The sequence below is a fragment of the Melospiza melodia genome, chromosome 1, assembly GCF_035770615.1.
Source record: "Melospiza melodia melodia isolate bMelMel2 chromosome 1, bMelMel2.pri, whole genome shotgun sequence".
Classification (NCBI taxonomy): domain Eukaryota; kingdom Metazoa; phylum Chordata; class Aves; order Passeriformes; family Passerellidae; genus Melospiza; species Melospiza melodia.
Window position 1 is genome coordinate 159,170,290 of NC_086194.1, and position 19,947 is coordinate 159,190,236.

The window sequence follows — 19,947 nt, forward strand, 5'->3', positions numbered from 1 at the left end:
ATAGAAGATATTGCATTAAGAGTCTTCACTTGCAATTGTTGGTATGTAGGGATCACTCACTGACAAATGGTCACAAAAAAATCTGACCTTTGTGGAAAAAGACGTAAGATTTCATATTTAATTCACTTGGTAATATGCATCACATTGTGTAGATTTGACAGAGATTACTTGAGACAAAAAAGAGTCAAAATAATCGTTATGAGAATGAAGGGGTGTGGGAAACCAGGACTCCTGTGTGGCTAACCAGTATGATTGAGCAGAAGCCATTTCCTGTTTACATTATGCACTTATTTATAGATTCTACAACTACTGCACACGCTAATCACACCTTTCTTGACTGATGCCTCTATCCTGTCCACGCATTCTGCACACACTCTTCAGAGTATGGGATTGGTTACAGTCCAGGTGCCTCACAGCTCTCTGTTATCAAGTTCTTGTGGTCTTGATATTCTGTTTCTCAGCCTCTTCTTTCTTATTTTAGAACAGTTTATGTCTTTGTAAACTTGATGCATTCCAGAGGGCTCTGCTAAGAAGAACTACTAGCAGTATGGCTGGCGCACAAGGTAGTCTAAGTTGTTCAGATGCATTGCTACAAAGGGGTACTCCAGCAAAGCTGCTGACATATGATAATTTAATTTTCCTAAAGAAAACAGCAACAAATCTGTCAACTTCTCTGCGGCTCCAATCTTCAAAGTGAAATACAGCAATCAAATATTTGCTGAATGGAAACTCTTCAAGAACTGGTTTTGGCATCCAATACAGTATATGAGAACTTAAAACAAAGAACAGTTAGAGAAAAAAAAAAAAAAAAGTGAAAACCTGGTCAATAGAGACGAAACCCACAAACAATGTAATAATATATTCAGTGTGTAGAAGGGAACTCATAGGCCTGGATTAGTTTTTGATGGACTGAAAAGAAAACCTATTTCATCTGCAGCTTCTTGGGTTCTCAAGTCAAAAATTCTGTGGAAAAGTCATTTCAATGTGGAATTTTTCCCAGTGTTTCATTATTCTGTCATGCAGAATCACAGCTGCAATATTTCATACCATGACAGGTTTAAGCTACAAGATAAATGATTCACAAAAGCACACAGTGTGCCACAGGCAAAATCTTCTGTAAACATGGAAAACTCAGCTTCTTATTTGACACTCTCCCACTGATATTTAAAGTGGTGTAATGACTGTTAATTGTTCAGTCCTGAAATACAGCTTTGGTCACAATTAAAATGCAGATGTTTGAGATTTTAGTTATTTTCCCTGATGGACATGATCTAAATTGTATGCTCTGCTCTGTATAATGGTGTCATCTATACTTCTTTTTAAATTAATATTTTTAACAGTAAAATCGATTTTATATCAGCTGGCCTCAGCAAATGGCTTTCCTTTTTGTTAGAGCAAAAAGATAGATTGAACATTCATGGTAAGGTATGTAAGTGTGGCTTTGAGCTACGCTACCACAAAATAAATATGTTTTCTCAGTTGCCATCAAAAATTATGAAATGTAAAGCAGAGCTATCTTTTCTCACCTAAAAGCTAAAACATTAATAGGGAAAATGTCTAGTTTCCATGGAAACATTGGATTTACATCTACATGAAAATATAATAGAAAATACCAAGAATTTTATTGATAAGAATGATATTTTGGAATAAGACTTCTTAGAATTATGGCAATGAAGGTAGATCCAGTTTGCTTGCTGTAAACAGGGAAATTTAATTCCACTATTCTCTTTAGTTCCTGAATAACTGGCTTATATTCGCAGACACATTTATGTCATTTTCAGCTTTTGCTTATGTCTTGTCTTGAATTTCTAAGAGACAGACATGAGTTATTCCATATTAGCAACAAAGGAAAGAAAGAAGTAGAACCAAACAGCTGAACTTTGAGATTATTGTTATTATTAATAATGTCCTTGAAGGAATAATTTTTTACCAGTTACTGGAAGGTAAATGTACAGATTTTATTCTGCCCGTGAAGATACACACTGATCAAACAATGGTGTCAACATAGGTTTTCTGTTAGACAGCTCACTGCATCTACAACTGTTAGACCCCTTAACAGTCGTGTCACAGTGAAGTTATTTCATGAGTTTGATTTGATTACAAACTCACATTACATTTGGAAAGAAAAAGATAGCAAGGAGAGATCATAAGGGGCAGAATGTGCCAAATGACAACCTCACATCAAGATGGAATGAGAACCAAAATTATATTTATGATAATACTTATCTGAATTAGAGTCAAACATCTGTACATCTACAGTAAAAGCATTTTAGTAACTTGAATCCATCATCACTGCTGTGTACATCTTAATAAAATTTAAGAAATGTGGCAGATGCATATGGACTGCCATTTTTTAAATGTGGAGGGTTTAAATCTCCATCTTAGGTAAAAATGGATGGAAATGTCTGGCTAAAAAACTTGCATCAATATTTTAAACATAAACTAAACAATTATTAAATTAAGCAATAGTTTACTGAAAGGGAGATAGAAATGAATGAATATTTTCTAAAATATCAAAATGTCGCCATAGGCAGGAATCTGATTCTGCTCCTACCCTCTTTTTATACAAGCAAACACTTCAAAGCTGCGGGACTGCACTGTTCAAACAATGATTACTTGTCAACAAGATGGAGTGAAGCCACAAAGACTGCTCCAAAATCTTGAGTGTCCAACTGTGTAAAGGTTCAAGACACTAATTTCAGAAGAAAGAGACAGCGATCCAGCTTGCACCCAATATTTTATAAGAACAAGTCAGCTCACCTCACCTTTCCTTCCCAAAAAGAAAATTACTTCAAATCAAAATGACTTCCAAGAAAAGAGACCATTTATTTATTTTCTCTTTTTTCGTGTAACCATAAAACTATTTTTAAAGAAAAAAATGATCTATATTTTTGTATTTGTTTGCAAAATTTTTGCATTAAAACATATAAACTGACTATCACAGGGCACTTCATATAAAAACTAAAAATATTTTAAAAACATTTATCAGTTAATCCAGAAATTTAATGAAATCAAATTTAGTTGAGTAATTCAGTTTCTGGTTGGTTTTCTCAGCTTTCTAAAATATAGAGTGATCATCATGGAATACTGAGGGTGTACATACAAATATTCATTGTGAAAAATAGGAAGAAGTACCTTCTGTATAAGTAATACCAATACTTGATAGAAAATTCACACCTCATCCTTTTTTCTTGGTATTCTATTTTCTCTGTTGCCATGTTGTAATTTCTCTTACCACCATTCTGATACTGCAGTTTCAAGGATCTTGTACTAGTTAGACTAGAATGATTCTTAGTAAATTCTTGAAGCTAAACTTCAAGAGCTCAGCTTTAAAAAATTTATAGTAGTCCTTTTCTTCAGTTTTCTCCAGTCAGCTAATTAAGCTTCATTCAAAAGTACATTAGCAGGAGTTTCATCCATGATAGACTTTAGAAACCCTGGCCAGAACTGAGAGATCATTGTGCAAAGGATATCCGCCAGGCACAGAAGTACTTTTCATCCCAGAGATAATAAGCTTAATAAAGATAATATTTATATGTAATATATAATTACAATTGCTGAAGTAATTATTTTTAATGAATGAATGAAAGTGAGTGTTTCAGTATGGAAGCGTTCACATTGGTGTAAATGCTGCTTTATGGTAATTTAGCTCATTGCCAGAATATTGTTTGAATTTGAAAATTCTCTGAGTGGATGTAACATGATAGGTATATGTCTTTTCATTTGACTCTTTTTCAAATTTAATTTTGAGAGTTAATGAAGAGAACTGAAGAGGGATAAGCATGGAGTCAGGTTGATTAGGGCCGGAAAAATGTGTAGATTGTGTTCATTGTGCTTGAAATAAATTAATGCACCCTCCTACCACAATAGAAATTGAATATTCTCAGTGTTCATTCAATGTGCATTGAATGACTGAGTATGAATTTATTGTCCACTATTATTTTGATTAAATATGATAAACAGACAATTTTTCTGAAATTTACAATGCATAAAATTAACCATACAAAGTCATGGTTCATTTCTTCCTTAAAGTAAGAAAACTGTATAGTTATATAATGAATACAGTAAAATTGGTAGAATCTGACTCATTATATTCTGCACAATTTAGCAAGAAAAGAATGTAGTGGTGTTGAGACAGAAATAAAAAGCTTTGAAGTCTATCTTCTACATACTAAATGGACATGAAAATCTTAATGAAAAAAAAGAGTCTTCATCCATAAATGTAAATTCTGGACTTTTGGAGTTGGATACAGCAATGGGATTTGTGTTTTAATCTGTATAATCCAAATGGGTATGATTTAAATCTGTGAATGTCTAGAAGTGCAGTTTTAGGCTTGCAGGCAAAGCAAATAGGTGTGTATACATGCAATTGAATCCTATGCTGGAATACATTTCCTCTTGTTTTAGTTATACACCTAATTAAATAGATAACTTATCGAAGCCATTCAGATCCTTGCTCTAATCAACAAATAGAGATACAAATTTCCATGGTGTGATTCAACCCATCTAAAACATCTATCTGCAATTTTTGAAAGAACATCATTTATTTGTAATTTAAAAGAAACAACAAAGCCTTATTTTATCATATTTGCTCTGGCAGTAACGAAGGATTAAATGACTCAGAGAACATTGCATATGTGATCTCCATCCATCCTGCAGTCCCATTGCACACACAGAACTTCATGATTTTATCGTATGCATATGTTGTAAAGCTGGCAATTTCTGATACATTTCAGTGAGCAATCATTTAGTGCCTTGGGATTGGTTGATTCAAATTCAAGCTATTCTTAGTGATTCCTCACCCTCAAATGTTTTAAACCTAATCGTGGAGGTGAACAAAATGTCTAATAATGTCCTATTATTAAGTGTATATTTGACAATAATATCTCTCCTTCTTCGAGTGTTGTTGGACACAAGAAGAATTTGAGGTGATGGACTGCATTATGTTGGTTTTCTACAGGTACAGGAAGCCATGCCCTCTAGTCTTTCTTCAGAATTAATACCTAATGGATTTATGAAAAGGGAAAAAGGCAGGATTAATTATATGCTGGAAATAATTTTATGTGAGTTTTTGGGAGGAACTTTAGTGAGTATTAGGTATTCTCTTCTCTAGAATAGACAATATATGTACCTAAAACTGCTATTTAAAACATGAATATTTTCAAAATTTGTATAAAAATAGTTATAGCACAGGTATTTAAATTAAATATGAAAACTGTGAAATTATTTATCCTTTAATGAAAGAATTTATTCTTTTGAAGAATATTTTTCTAGTTTTAACAAGGTTGTGCCAAATATTTTTATTTTTCATTGTATTGAAAAACAGAACAATAATACTGACTAATTTTTTTTTTTTAAATAGGAATAGTCCAATGGTAAAATATTATCTATCAGACATACCTGATAAATAGTGAATATGTATTTTTGTTATAATTTCAAGTATACATGGATTACTGTGCTACAGGCTTTCCATAGAATAGCTGGAGCTTGCAGCCTAAGATTTTTTTTAAGAAGAGAGGTGAGCATTAGGTGCATAACTATTAACTTCTGGTTTGATTTTCTAATTCAAGGACAAAGTTGTGTCATTGAGATGCTAACAATATAAATTACAGTTGTACCAGAAGGTCATTTTGCATCACTTTCCACTGAACTATGAATCTCCTAGGTTCTGAGAGGAAGAACTAGATGATTTTATGCACTCAAACTCACAGCTGGGGAGTACTTCATTCATTGGTTCAGTGCTTAACATGCTTGCCAAGTGAGCAGATGCCAATAAAAAAGTCACCATAGGGTGACATTTAAAGGACCTCAAACTATTCAATGTATTTTTGAAGTGAAATTTAAAGAATTTGGTTGATTCATATGATCTGAAGTCACTTTTTTTCAGTGCTGTTTTTAGATTTTTTCAATAAAAATGATTAGTTTTGGCTCAAATATTAATGATGTGTTTGAACATAATAATGACCAATTAAATACAGACGACAAAATAGCTTAAGCTATTGGGTTTGACTATAAACATATGGCACCAGTAGAGCTGCCTTTTTAATGCCCTAAACCCAAAGTCCAATAAGACCACATCTGTGGTCTTCAAAGAAATTCACAGTTCCCAAATAAGTAAAATAATTTCACTGTAATGTGATTGAATTGATGCAAGATTTCTTAAGACTTTTTCTTGTTTGGTTTTTTTTTTCCTAATCTTCTAAGCACTATGACTGCAGCTGCTCAAAATATGTAATCATCAAATCTTGTTCACAGAAAAGGCTGTTATTAAAATAGCTGAAATTAGTCTGGATTTCTGGTTATTCCAAATATTGGATGAAAGACTACATTACAATCATTGCTTAAAGCTTTTAAACACATGTTACTGTCCCAAGGAGGAGACTGAATGGTGACATATATTCTGAAACAATTCTGTTTTCTATTTGGTTTACTTCTTGGGACAAGATTTCAGTACTTTGGAAGGACAATAGCAAAATCTTGAATCTCCATTTGTTAGGACATCTTATAATAAAGTTATATTAATAATGAAGGCATAATTTTTACTGTTAATCTTTTCATGAGTAAAAAAGCTGCTTTCTCAGTCTTCCAGCCTGGGCAGTTGTAGGGACCAGGCCTTTCTTTCTCTTGGGTTTTGTGGTTCTTTGGTTTTAGCAGTTTGGGGGTTTTTGCTATGTTTCTCCCCCTCCACTGCATTTTCCTATCTTGTAGCTCCAAAAATCAGTAGGAAAATCATCCTAAGAGAATAACTGCAGAAATGCCTCCTCCCTGATACATTTTTCACTTGTTGGCAGTAAAAGACAGAGAGACTTGGAAAGAGATACATGAAAAGTTAGTGTGTCCATGGCCAAGTTTCCACCCTGAAATATTCTGATGTATTTCAGGGAAGGAGCTCATTAGGATCAGACTAGGATCAAGGAACTGCAAAAATTTCTTTTACAAAACACCTTCTGCTTATAAAATGGTTAACTGTTAGGCCCTGTTTACATACTTTTAATCCATATTTCTTACTTTTCCTCTTCATTATATTCCTTTGGATATAAGCCAATTTTCTCTCAAGTAAGATTACCTTTATTGACTCAAGTATTTGTACTCACCACTGGGTACACAGATGCAAATTTCAAAGATACTGGATTTCTCTCAGTGATTTCTATTTAATTTCCTTTGTTTAGAAAAAAAATAAAAAGGTCTTTGCAGTCCCCACTATATTTTGCTTTGCATTTCTTCAGTATGTATTCCTGATTGCAGAACTAGCTGATTATTCCACTTACTTAGAAAGCGAATCTCTGAACAATCTGTTTTACTGAAAAAAGGGGAGGGGGTGTTAGCCACTTGCTGTTTGTATCCAGTTGTTTATTTATAGTAATTTTATAGGAAATTTTCTAGTTGAATGTTAGATAGAGATGAATTGCATCTGCTCTGATAATGAGTAAATTTCAAGAAAATGTGAATAAATTCTCAAAGAGGGAAATAAACAAATTTGGAAGTTGGCAGTTGCACATATTTTGAGGCAAAAAGTGATCCCATCTCTTTATAGAAGTTTATAACATTAATTGCATTTTGGGAAGTCATTGAAAGACTGTCAAAACACGGCTATTTGGTGAGACAAAATTACTTTGAGTTGTTACTTAATGAAAGTGTTGAATTTCTGGTTTTGGAGGCCATCATGGAATCAACTGAAGGATGGCAGCCCAATTGTTTCTGAGAGGTAGAACCTGGGGCATGTCAATAAGGCAGGAAACTGGAGGAGAACCGTATAGTTTGATGATTACAAGGGATGAATAGCAAAAGAAGGAATGGGAAGAGTAGGAAAAGTGGTATGTACATATATATATAAATATATATATTTGGATGCATATACATGTACATATACCTATATTTTGTGAAAGGGTAAAGCCTCCCTGAAACCAACACTTGGGCAATAAGACTTGCCCTCCTCAAACTGATTATATAAGAGTTGCATGAGAAGAAAAAGGAAAATGTCAACTTTGTTACTTGTGTGGGGTGAGACCATGCAAGAGCACTGGTCTGATAAAGCACCTGTACCACATCTGTCCAGGTCTTGTAAATGTTTGGGATGATGTCAGAGCAATGTGGTTCTCTTGTTGTGACTATCACACTTCAAGTTCCACTCTAACAGTGTGTGTATTAAGTGTAACTTTGGTTGGAATACTTTGCTTTTGCTTCAATGCTTGAGGCCTGGAGAGTCCTATCATTTTAAAATACATGTCATAGTAAACACCCACTTGCACAGTTTAGAAGTAATAATAGGCAATAAGAAAAAGGCTTCTAAAAAGCCTGTGTTTTGTATTGTTTCTTATTATTGAATCACCAAGTCTAACTTTTGTTTCTTCAAGCCATCTGTTCCTCCTGTTCTCAGCATCCTTTCTCCCATTCCCCTTTTCTATAAAGGACTGTAGATCTTGAAATGACAAACTGATTGCTATGCAAGATTTGCTTTCTCCAAGAACAAAAAAGTTTCTCATTTAGGTCTTGAAACCCTCCCTAGATTTTGACTTCACATTTCAGTTATAGACTCAGGCAGACTGGCAACACATCTGTTGCCAGACTGGCGACTGATGAGTGGTTCTATTTACTATAAGGATCTTTCTGATGAAGTCCTGCTTCTCGTATTTACTGCCATCAAATGGATGGAACATTTTAACTTTTTCCTTTCACAGGTTTCCTTTATATAATTTTTGATGATTTTGACTATGAAGGATTATCTCAATGTATTCTCGCTTTGTTTTGTTTTGGTTTGGTTTGGTTATTTAGGTTTTTTGTTTGTATTCCACTGGGAGTTCTTTCGGGTTTGCCTACAAATGAAAAGAAAAATAATTACTCAAATATTAATTTCATCCATATGACTCAGTAAACTGAAATGATAATTTGTTTCAGATGAATGAAGAGATTAATCATCTGATCTAAAAATTAACATTTACTAGTAGGATGATAAAAGATAATTATTTTATGTAGAAAGCTGTTGAGCTGTAGTACTTTTAATTAGTAGCTCTAAATTAGCTGAGAGGTGACTGAAGAAACAGAGCTTTTTCAAAGTGACTTTGCCATTAAATTTAGAACCCTTATTACATAATTAATAGTATGGTTTGAATTAAATCTCTTATCTTAATAAAATTCTTTTTTATTTTGGAATAATAGTGTTCTATTATTGTATTCTTCTTATTATTACTATTGTTACTCCAGAGTTTAAATTGTTTATTCTTTCTATTATTTATATTACTTAAGAGGTTAGTCTCCCGAAGTATTAGAGAGAGACTTAAAAACAAATTTATCAAAGGAAAACCAGTCTACAAATTTGGGCACCTTACTTAAAAATACCTCATTAGCCCATTTCATGGTCCCTTGCTACATTTATTTTTTATCATTTTCTTATATTAAAAAGTCACTTCTGCCCAAAACTATAATGAGGGGTTTTGAAAGATACAATTAGTTTGAACTTCATGTAATTTGTGTTTATATAGATAATAGTTTCATGAATGATTTTGTTATTGCCATCACAAAAGTCATCAACAAAACCAATTTTTCTACATCTTTTGTCTCTTTGGGTATCCCTTCTGTTATATAGAGGCTACTGTTAAGATCTACAGAAAAGCAACAAAAAATTGCAGGTATTTTTTCCTTTCTCCTTTAGTTCAGAGACTGTAATAGAAAAAATAGCAATTAACAAAATTCAGATGTTTTACCTCTACCAGTTTTTTTCTTTTCAGAACATCTTATTTAGACAGTCAGATGCTATGAAAGTGCTATTGTGGTTTGTTTTCTCAAAGCATGGAAGCAATTGTGTAAGAACACAATGAAGCAAGATTGGAAGATGCTGTCCATGTTCAAGATTACCAAGATCTTCACATTTCTGTGGTTCAGAACACTTTTGTAGCAGCAGGGCGATGGCCTCCAACTTACTGTCTGCAGTCTTAACTCTTCCACTCATTTTTCTCAATTAAATTGGCCAATGAAGTGATGGATCATGCAACGTGCTCAACTGGTATCAGAATATTATTATCTGAGTAGTACCTTATTCACAATAAAGTACATGTCACTAGTTGTTAGCTGTACAGTCTTGGATTCTTTTCCTGTTCACACACTATTTTGTAAGAGACTCAAGTAAAAAACTCTTTGGGTTACAATTACTGGGCCTAAGTGAAAAGCATTCCATCTAATTGCCTTGTTCCTTTCAGAGAATCCTGAGTACTTGCACATCATAACAGTGTTTTATTTAGAATAAGAAAAATAATATCATTAATTATACTTTCTTTTTTTTTTTTTTTTTCTCACTACTGTATTGCTCACAGATGTACTTTCAGAGAAGTGAACACATAATTTTGTCTCCCTTGCCCTTCCACTCAGAGTAGATTTGAAGCCACAAGTTTAAACTGTACAAAACAGTTTATTTCAAATCAGCAGCTAGGTCTGCAGCTTTGACTACTGCCTTGGTAAAATAATCTCAGAAAACACAGCCTGTGCAAAGTAGATGTGAAACATACTTCTCTCATTCTTCTGCTTTTATTTAAGTTTATAGCATTAATCACTGATGCATCTGTTAGGCATTATCAAAGATTTAAAATGTGTTGTGTTATATACCACAAAAATACCTAATTAAAAAACATTACTAGTGACCAAAGACCTAGTTTAGTTTTTAAGAAAGACTATATATAGGACTGACATAATGTAGGAAAATGTCTGCACATGTTCATTGAAGCGTTTCACTAGGATGCTTTGAAACTAGTGTACTTTTATATCAAAAAATATATTGCCTTATTTATTAGTAGGCTTTCTCTATGCAGCTTTTATTCAAATTAAATTTCTAATTCTCACTCTAGGCAGTCCTCCAAGTCTGTTAACTCACTCTCAGTCTATTAAACAAAATATAATTACTGCCTAGGGCCAGCTGTATTTTTTTTGTCAAACTTTTTTACTTCAATTGCATTATCACTTCGATCTTCTTTCCCTAGTTTAGAAATGACATTGGCAACATATGAGAGGTATATTTTTCATGCAAGACATTGAGAATTACATTCTTTCAAAAAAAAAAAAAGAAAATAGTAGGTCAAGCAAGTTTCGCAGTGTCTATGATTTGGGAAATTTACTCCAATTTAGTGCTCTCACTAAAACCATAAGGCCACTTGCTACCCCATCCCCCTTCCCTCTTGTGAGTGGCTGGAGATAAGAACTGGAGGCTCAAAAGATCATGGTTTGAGACAAGAACAATTTACTGTAAACAGCAATGAGATAAGAATAAGATCAGTAACAGAAACAGTATTAATGACAGAGGGCATAAGAAAAGAAGCAATTCGCATGGAAAAGAAGCCAGATGAAAACAGACAGTACCAGATGGCTCTCCCTGCCAGGCTCGCAGGATCTGAAGGAACCGCTTCTTCTAAAGGAGCCTTCCTTCCCCCATCCCCTGACAGTCACATGAGGTGGTAAAGAAAATCCTCCTGTCCTGGCCATGCCCCTCCTGGCTACTGCAAAATGTAACCCTGTCCTGGCTGAAACCAGAACACACAGGAACAGAGGGCTTTTTAAATGTGGTGTTACATTTCCTTCCACTCAGCAAAAATACTGAATAATAAGGCGTAAAAAACCATCTGCTTTTTAAGTAGGTAAGAAAATGAGATAAATTCAGCATCTCAGATATAAAATAATAAATCTGAAGAGTATTAAAGGAGTTAAAATTATAAGATATTTTTTTTTTTTTGTCCACAGGGATAAATAAATCTATGCTACCTTTTTAAACAAATTATAACAATAGGTGTTTGAATTTCAGTTGAATAAAATCAAAACAAATCAATATAGAGAACAGAAAGTTTGTGTGGTTTGATGCTTCCTTCAGGTTTCTGTGATAGCAGATGTACATAATGGGAATTTTAAAATTATTGCAAGTAATATACTCTAATAATATCAAATAACATTATATAACTGTTTTCCCTCTACTGTTGTGTTGTTGCAGATCCTGAAAGAGCTTTACATGTATGCATGATTCAGGCCAGGACAGAGGGATGAGAGTTGCAGAATGGAAGAAGAGAGGGAGGCAGAGGTTTGAAGCCAGAGGAGAATGATAGTTTATTTAGTGTAATAAGCTCTGCTGATTTCAGAAGAAAGCAGGAAATGTGTTAATTAGGAGAGTTCAGTCCTCTTCCAGCTCCAGGAAGAGTCTTAAATCTCATATTTTATGTGGAATTGTGCTCATTTGTGGGGAAATATGCATGTAAGGTTTTTTCTGTGTAGTTTAACATCACTCCTCAAGCTGAGCTTCTAGTGTTAATAACTGCCCCATCTTCTGTCTCCAAATTTATTCTTATTATCTTTTTATACATTCAGATACATATTTCCTTTTCTCAAACATGAGAAATCAGCAGATTCCATCTCCTTCTTCCTCTCTGAGTCTGAGAATGCAGGAATAGTATAAGAGGAGAGAGGACAAATCATATTTCTGTTCAACATTTCCTTTGTAGAATTGAAACAAAGGAAGAACAGCAGAGGAGGGCTTGCAGCTCAATCTAGACCTGTGGGCTCTGGTTTTTTGAGATAACAGAATGGAACAGCTATTTTCTTCACCTTCATCTGTGGAGGAAAAGGGCACATGTGAGCTTTAAGAACCACAACTCTTTCCTGTCCTTCCTTACCTCTTCCTTGTTTGCAGAGAGACTCATTTATTCTGCCTTTTCCTCCCTAATGATATGGATATCATGCCAGGAAATGTAGGATTACATTTGCCATCTCCAGCTGAGACTACCAAAGGAACACCAATAATTCTTGATGAAAAGCAGATAATTCAGTAAAGGCTTAATCTCTGTGGAGACTTTAGGGAGTCTCCACAGAGATTAAGGATGAGACAGTATTGTAAATCACAAACATTGAGAAGAACTAGTATATATTTCAATTAATTCACCCTTTTCAAGTACAGTTAACTGGCACATCTTTGTGTGGTTTGGAAAACCTCCATGACTTTTATGTTAATCACTCATAATAATTTGCTAGTAACAGTAAATTTTTGCTATACATATGATATTGAAATAGAATTTTGTTATTTTTGAGGACTTTTGTAGGTTTGTCATGTATGGTCATGCTTCTTTACGCTGGGAAACTTGTGTAAAGTTTCTATAGCTTATCTACAGTTCAGTTGCTATAGAAAATGTGGATATATATATGTGTGTGTCTGTGTGTGTGTGTGTGTGAGGGAGGGAGGGTTCCTTTTACCTATTGGCAGCTTTAGCAGCTTTTCAGTTATATAATTATTCTCTTTACTTTATATCTGATTATGTTTAGTAACTTTAATATATCAAGTCCATTTAGTTTCATTGCTCAGTTACTCAGCACCTCTCTGTCCTTAACTCATGCCACTAAGAATATCCCCCTCAATGGTTTACACATGAACCCCTCTCTAGCCTTATTTTGGCATCTAGTCTGTAGTGCACCCAAGAGGCTCATACAGGTGGAATTAATTTTTACTTCTTCCAAGGGCAGGAGCACTAGACAACTGCTTTATTCTGTTGTTTTGAAATTAATCAGGTTTTACACAACATGATACTATTAGCAGAAACTCTACTTTGTATTCACAAACAATTAATAATTTTCCTGTTGCAGCATATGATAAGAAGTGTCAACCATAACAGAGAAATGGAACTGATATCACTAAAGATCACTGTTACAGACACAGACCAGACTGAATGTATGAGCAGTAAATGGCAGACAATAAAATGTTTGGAAATCTCAGGGGAGAAACATTCTTTAAAATTGAGACCTCTGCTACTATTTTCATTTAGAAATTACAGTACCGGTGCTAACTCAGACATAGTCAGTGTTATGTCAAACTGAAGTATTACACTGAACAGCAAAAGATCAAATCTTCTAATTCTTTCATGTGAGCTGGTCAAAATCCGTTTAGGTTTCCTTACTGAGAGCAGTACTCCTATCCATAAGTTCTGTAAGATCCTCTCTTTAGGGTGTCATCTTTCAATCTTTTCCTCCAAAAACCTTCTCAGAGATTATTGAACTGCTTCTCCACAAAAAGCCCAACAAACACTCAAATTATCTTGCAGCTTTACTGGACATTTTTCTCAGCAGAAGGGTGCAAATATCTGTGTAGTTGGTGTCTACATGAATATGTTACTTTTAAAATGCTCAGTCAGTTTGTCATTTGCATTTCTAATTCAATGAATCACAGTGTATTGCTGATTCATCATAAATACAAAGGAAAAATTCATAATTTTTTCCTTATCTCCTGTTTGTTACAAAACTAAACACTTAAATGAAAGGAGCCATTTAAAGAGAAAGGCTATGTTCCTGTAGGAGGGGCAGATATACATTGCAACAGAAGGTATACTGACTTTTTAAACATTGTAGTAAAAGTAATTTTTCTGCTTTTGTCATATATTAAAACAGCAAAGGGATGATTTGTACCAGATCATCTCTGACTTTATTATATATAATTTCCATGATTAAGCTATGTTATACAAAAGTCTTGGCTTGCAGAGCTACTTCATGTAAAATAATGTATGCACCTTAACTTTAAAATATTTCTAGATTGTGATATTAATTTATGCATTTATTTTTTTTCAAGGCTACTCCATAGCTGGTTTGAGATGTCTTGAAAGTGACATGCAAAGAAAATTGTAGAAGTGAAAAATTCAAATAATGTCCAAATTCTTAGAAAAAAAAAAAAAAAGCCCAAAACAAAACAAGAAAAACCTCACTCTTTCCTCTCTTCCTCTTCCTAAAAAAATTTAAAAAATCTGTAACTTCTGCAATGAAAATGGGTTGAAAGTGTTTGTCATCCTACTAGGGTAGTCAAATCTTAATGCAGGTGTCTATTTTGTGAGGAATTCTGAGAATGGCACAAGGTTTTTCCTATCAGTTGGTCATTTGACATGGTCAACCCTAAGGACTTGCTGAGTCTCTTTCATTGAGAGAAAACATCACACAATAGTTTCCTGATTCCTGGAGTTATGCCTGAATCCTGTTTTTTTAAAGCATAGATTTTCTCCATTGTCATTTATCATTTGGCTGACTGACCATGAACCACCACTTAACACAGTGAATGGGATTTCCAGACTAGAGAGTTAAGATGCATGAGAAATTTGCATTTCTTCTTTCTTAGTGCACACTTTTTATCCTTAATCACCATAGATACTATTTCTCTAGTGAGAGATTTGTCTGTTTTTTAAAGAAGTTTCTCAAAAATGTGCACTTCTTCCTCTTTTTTATTTTCTCTCCCAAAAAAGAATTAAATATGGTATTGCAATTTCTTCAAAGGAGCTCGCAAGAAAAAAAAAAAATAAGCTAAATCATAAGCAAAGAGAGCATATCATCAGTGGACAAGACATAGAAACAGATTTTTATGGGTTTTTTTCCACTGTGAAATAAAATTTTTATATTTTATTTGTTCAGGTTGTGAACAAAACTCTCCTTTGGAAATATTATTTAGACAGACTACAGAAATTTTTTTGAAACTATGAAAAGTTAACTATTACAGAGCAACTTCAAATTCTGAGAAAGACCTCTAGCTCTAAAATTAGATCTTTTTTTATACCACAAGTGGTAAACATCTGAATACCTTAATTTTTCATTCACAGTCAGAAGAAACCTCTTTTAAATATATTAGAGGAAATTATCTAAAATACCATTTTAAAGCACAATTTTAAATTCTCATTCTGAACAAATAAGTTGACTTCTCTGGGTCTTTTGTTTGTTGGGATTTTGCTCAGTACTTTCAACTGATTTGGTGCTAGAGAAACAGTGAAGTTACGGGAGACAATAAGGACCATGATATAGCCCATATATGTCTTTTCCAGACTGAAATAGATTCTGATTGGAGACAAAAGAACTATAAAGGTAATTTGGGTTCTGTTACAGTTAATAGGGCTGATTTTCATATTTCCTTGCTCAGTTACTAAGACCTATCATTATAAATGCTGATTCAGCCTTTAAAGTCACGCCAGCAGGGCACATATGAATAGCACATTTCAATTTCTGTAATAGCAATGCTTAAACCATGTTAGTCCTTCTGGTGTTTTTTTAAAGGCAAGAGAATTACAACAGTAGTGGACTTGATTTTACACTAAAGCTTACTGATTTCAGTAAATCATTAGGCACACAAAATATCCCTAAGAAGGGAAAATTCAGGGTGAAGAATTATCATCTTATTCTATTGTTATCGATGTAAGTTTTAAAGAGTATTTCTTTATATCCAATAGCTGGCATAATATATAAAATAAATATATTTTTTCAAGTAAATACTACTAGATCAGTACTAGCATTAATGACAATTACATGCTACATGTTTGAATTTTGAGTTAGCATTAACTCTTTCCTGGGTCAGTGTTGTGGGTTGACCTTGGCTGGATGTCAGGTCTCACCAAGCCGCTCTGTAAATCCCCTTCTCAGCAGACCAAGGGAGAGAGAGTAAGATGGAAAACCACTAGAAGGTTTAAACGAAAAAAAAAGTCAAGCAAAACCTTGTCTGTGCATAGGGAACAGTTAATCTCTAGTTCCCATCAAAGAGCAATGTTCAGACACTTCCCAGGGCCTCAGCACCCATAGCATTTGCTGCAGTAGGCAAACATTGTAGGATAAAAAAGACCCCTCATTCCTCCACTCTCCCTTAGCTTTTATATCTGCGCTGCCATCACACAGTATGTAATATCTCTTTGGCTAATTTGAGTCAGGTGTCCTGGTTCTGGGCCCTCCCCCAGGACCTTGCCCACTCCCAGCCCTTGTTAACGCTGGCGTGTTATCAGCACCTTTCCAGCTACCCATGCAAAGCACAACATTGTGAGGGCTGCTAAAGAAAAATTAACTCTATCTCAGTCAGACCCAATACAGTCAGAAATGTGAATAATTCAGGGGTCTCTTTTGGAACATCTGATTGTACATGGCCCTGGACAGCTGAGAATCCCAGGAAGTAAATTTAATTTTCAGGGATCACTACTTCAAGAAAGTAATGGTCCATGCCGATGATAAAACAAAGGTAGCAAAGACCCTGCACAGATGAGCAAGGAGCTGCTGATAAAACTTGAACATTTAAAAAAAGAAAAATTCAAGGGGTTGAAGCAAGGTCAGATGTTCGAGGAGGAATGCAAAGAGTTGAACTACGCTGAAAAGATGAGGTTAGAAAAGTCAAAATCCATGTAGAATTGAATCCGGGGTGAAGTCTCTGAAGAAAAATAAATTCAGAGAAACACGAATTAATAAATTTCTTCTTAACTACAATCTTTACAGTAAACCAATCTTGAACAATCCTGGAACCCTGAGACCAGCAGAAAAGTCTAGAGTAAGGATGACTTAGAGAATGACTAGGAGCACTTAGACAAACTGGGCAAACCCATGGGACATGATGGGTGCGTGGGAGTCAGTTACCCTTGGCAGGTTGTGATGCTGAGGGAGGTTCCCAAGGGCTGGAAAAAGACAAAAACATTCCTATCTTCAGGAACAGCAATGAGAAGGATTGAGGGAACTGAAATCCAGTTGATCTCACCTCTCTACTTGCAAAGGTGATAGAGCAAATAGTCCTGGTCACCTTCTGCAAATATCAGAGATGATCAAGATGATTTAAAGTAGAGTTTTAAATGTTCACCCAAGGGGAAGAAAGGCAAGTCAAGGCAAGGCAAGGCAAGGGATAGGAACTGTAAGGGAGGCAGGATGCTGGGTCAGGTTGCTCAAAGAGGTTGTGGGTTCTCCACCCCCATATAAGTTCAAAACCTGATTATAGATGGACCAGAGCGATCTGGCCATCCTGTCTGCAAAAGGACTCTACTAGACCATTGGCAAAGGCTTCTAGTCTCAGTTATTTTCTAATTTTATGCTAGGAATTATACTGAGTATACTGTTCATAATCTAATACTATTTAAATTATACCATTTATACGTATTTTTTTTAAGCAGGCAGATGTAAATTCTATACATATTTATTTCTTACTCTAAAGATGAAACTAAAATTTCTTTGATTAATTTTTTTTTAACTAGCAAACTATTTTTGGCCAATTCCATCTGTTTTTAGATGCTTTCCAAACTCTTTGAAAGTGTCCAGATGTTACAGTGATGAAGGCCATAGAAACTTCTAAATATTTAGAGGCATGGAAAGTCTGCTTATCTAGCTATTGCCTTTTAAAAGGGAGCTTTCTTGTGCTGACATAATTTGAATTGATGGATTCCCTCTGTCCTAAATTATTGGCTGTATTAACATTAGAATTTACCTGGAATTTTTAAATTTAAAAAAATCTCACAAATGGAAATGTATAAAAAACCCCTTAAAATGTGTTTTGTTTATTTTTTTTAACAAATGCATAAATCATTAACTATCAAAATTTCAAGAGAAAGTAGTTTTTGAACAATCTTGCATTGTTTATCTTGTAAAATAAAGACAACTAAATGTGTAAGTAAAATATTAAACCACAAAACACAGGGAAAATTGTATTTTATTTTTAAATAGCATTGCTACAAAACATTGAATGCTAAGATGAGCATAAATTCAGAAATAATTTACTCAACTTTAGATGTCAAAAGTCTAAAGAACATCTTTGGACAGGTGATTTTCAGTGGACAGGGGATAGCAGATGATGAAGTCATTATTCAGAGAATGCTTATCCATCCATCATTAGGGAAAAAAAAATCATACCCAAATTCTTCAGTTGAAGTGATTTGATCTTTATTTGAACTGGATAATAGTTCTCAATTATTTGTTTCCCACAGGCAGACTATACTGAATACTTACATAATATTTTATCATCATTTGCTAATTTAAAAGGTGGTTTGCACTGGCTACAAATATGCTGGTTATTATTTAATTTTAAGAAAATTCTTTTCAAACACTAGAAAAAAAAAAGAATGAACACCAAGTGAAACTACTGCCAAATGAAGTAGGCAATAATGAGCACCAGAAAACACAGGAATAATGAACTGGTGTTTTTCTAATAATCTGAATTTCCTTTCTCACGACGTTAGTTATGTCAACTAGTCAGGTATCAGTCACTATACCTTTCAATATTTTGCAGTTTAATAAATAAAAAGTATCCTGGCACACAGAAAGGAAGGAGAAGGATCTAGATTATTTCTTCCCTAGTAGCTGCAGCATATTCCTGCTTAATTTGAGAAAGCAGCTTGACTCATATAAATCGCTCATAAAGGGCTCAAAACCCCTTACTTGAGCTCTCTGCTCTTCTATGTTAACCTCTTTCTGGCAGTAATTCCTCTTTGCCACTTTTGATGTCTCAGCCACTTAAAATCTCTTTAAATTATATTTTATATATTTTTGTTTGGTTTTTTTTCCCACTGATTAATTGTACTGAAAGAGGAAAAATCTTTAATTCAAATGGGCTGTGCAACCTTGCATTGAGTTGCTCTACTAGAATGACATTAAAAATAAAGATTTTTGTGATTCAATAGATGTATTCTTAAAATTTTTTGTTGCTTTTCAATCAGTTGCTCATTTATTTCACAAAAACAAAGACATATGGAATATTACTATTCTTAAAAAAGGGAAACATTCCAAGGTAAGTAAAAGTTACAGAGGTTTATCACCAAAATAAATTCATAAAGCACAGTCTATAATAATATGCCTGGAATTATAAAGGAGGATATTGCACTGAGAACTTAGATGTGTGGTGGAGGGCACAAAATTTGAAGGTAGAAAACAATTCAATAGCAGTAAAATTGTTTTGTTCCATAGTTATTAGAATCCTTTAATGATTATATGTATTTGTAAGCCTTCTGTACCTTCACTGTCTCTTTTAGATGTACTTTCATCCTTTTACTGTACTTTTAATGGTGTGAAAAATAACCTACATTCAGCACCAGGACAGGTGATGTAGTTATTTTTAAAACCATACATTAATATATATTTTGTTCTCTCTCTCTTTTTTTTTCCCTTTCTTATTCTATTCCATGTATTTGTGTTTTTTTTGTCTTGGCTACTGGTGCCTCTTCCTTCTATTCC

General features: G+C 34.1%; 1 protein-coding gene across 3 annotated transcripts in view; it reads left to right on the plus strand.

Moving 5' to 3' along the window:
* Positions 1-19,947, plus strand: part of CSMD3 (CUB and Sushi multiple domains 3) — a 588,763-nt gene that overhangs the window by 451,420 nt on the left and 117,396 nt on the right. The gene's annotated exons all lie outside the window — the stretch shown is intronic.